This window comes from Vespula pensylvanica, chromosome 2 (assembly GCF_014466175.1).
Source record: "Vespula pensylvanica isolate Volc-1 chromosome 2, ASM1446617v1, whole genome shotgun sequence".
Lineage (NCBI taxonomy): Eukaryota > Metazoa > Arthropoda > Insecta > Hymenoptera > Vespidae > Vespula > Vespula pensylvanica.
In genome coordinates this window covers 1,015,589-1,017,280 of record NC_057686.1, presented here as the reverse complement: position 1 = coordinate 1,017,280, position 1,692 = coordinate 1,015,589, and the positions used below count along the sequence as shown (strand labels likewise).

Below are 1,692 nucleotides of genomic sequence, written 5' to 3'. Positions count from 1 at the left end.
AGGAGGAGGAAGAGGAGGAGGAGGAGGAAGAGGAGGAGGAGGAGGAGGAGGAGGTGGAGTAGTAGTAGTAATAGTAGTAGTAGTAATAGTAGTAGTAGTAATAGTAGTAGTAGTAGTAGTAGTAGTAGTGTAGTAGTGTAGTAGAAGGAGGAGGAAGAGGAGGAGGAGGGCCGCCGACGAAGAGAGGAAGAGAGAGAGAGAGGGGGGGAGACTCGGGAAGAGCGCAAGTTCTCATTGGTTCGCGCCTCGGCCATATTATAAGCGGCTGCAGTCCGCGCTAGTTAATGTTAGCCCGAACCTCCACAAGAGACAGACGCATCTCTTTTGCTACTACCTATATATATATATATTATATATATATATATATACACGTGTATATATGTATATATATATTTTTTTTCTCAGTTGAAAAAGTTTTCGTATTTAAAATATATTCGTTTAAAATTCGCGCGGGTTAAAAATCTAAAGAAAGACAGAGAGAAAGAAAGAAAGAAAGAGAGAGAGAGAGAGAGAGAGAGAAAGAGTTTAATCTCCTATATTACTATTCTCTTCTCTTTCGCGTGCAACACAGTTAAATATCGCAAGTCGAACTGAGGTACGCACACACAAATACCATAGATACGTAGATATATAGATACATAAATAGATAGATACGTGTGTATATACGTGTATACGTAAGATATACATATACATATATTATCAAGTTGTTCTCGTCCACGCACACGTGTGTTTGTATTCTACGAGAGAGAGAAAGAGAAAGAGAGAGAGAGAGAGAGAGAGGGACAGAGAGAAACGTAAATAGATAGTGAAAGATAGAGAGAAAGAGAGGATAAATCTTGTGAACGACAGTGTCTAGACGCTTTTCAATTGATCTTCTTCTTCCTAATCTTCTTCATCTTCATCATCATCATCTTCTTCTTCTTCTTCTTCTTCTTCTTCTTCTTCTTCTTCTTCTCGATCCTCATCTTCTTCTCCTTCTTTTCTTTTTCGATCAACGACAGCATTTATATCACCTGTGACAACATCGTGTCTATTTACCTTGTCGACGGATTTTCTTTTTCTTTTTTCTATTTTTTTGTCTCTCCCTTTCTCTCTCTCTCTCTCTCTCTCTCTCTCTCTTTCTCTCTATCTATATCTCTCTTTTCTTTATCTTTTTTTTTTTTGATTTTTTATCATTAATTAATATTATCCTTTTTTTTTCGGACAAAGTGATTATACTTAATATCATTTGCGGTTCCTCTTGAATAACTTTCTCGAGGAAGGACAAAAGTGAATATAAGTGAAAGAAAAGCAGAGAGAAAGAGAGAGAGAGAGAAAGAAAGAAAGAAAGAGAGAGAGAGAGAGAGAGAGAAGAAGAAGAAAAGAGAACAGAGAAGAGTGGAGATTTAAAGAGAGTGCGACATCGACGGGATCCTTTCGATCGCGAATACGCGCTGTGCGAGACCTAATTTCGTTGACTCTCCAGAGAGTGGAGCGCTCGAAGAGAGCGTGAACTATACGAAACGAAAGAGAGAGAAAGAAGGAAAGAGAGAAAGAGATCGGACGAAGACTGTGAAAGAAAAAAAGAAGAGGGAAAAAACAGTAAGTCCAACAAGTTCGATTACATATATTTTTAATCTATCTTTAAGTTTCGTGCTTAGTTGTATTCTTTTTTTCTTTTCTTATTTTCTTAGTTTCTTTTTTTTTTTTTCC

The 1,692-nt window shown here is 37.4% G+C and overlaps 1 protein-coding gene across 3 annotated transcripts in view; it reads left to right on the top strand.

Annotated features, from left to right (window-relative positions):
- Window positions 1–1,692, top strand: part of LOC122626920 (ion transport peptide-like) — a 47,532-nt gene that overhangs the window by 18,127 nt on the left and 27,713 nt on the right. The window contains exons 1-2 of one of the 3 annotated variants that reach the window (XM_043807508.1): window positions 487–595; window positions 1,210–1,582. The exons of the other annotated variants lie outside the window; for them this stretch is intronic. The gene's annotated coding sequence lies outside the window, so the exon portion shown is untranslated. Of the gene's footprint in view, window positions 1–486; window positions 596–1,209; window positions 1,583–1,692 lie in introns of those variants that run through there. 3 annotated transcript variants of the gene reach the window in all.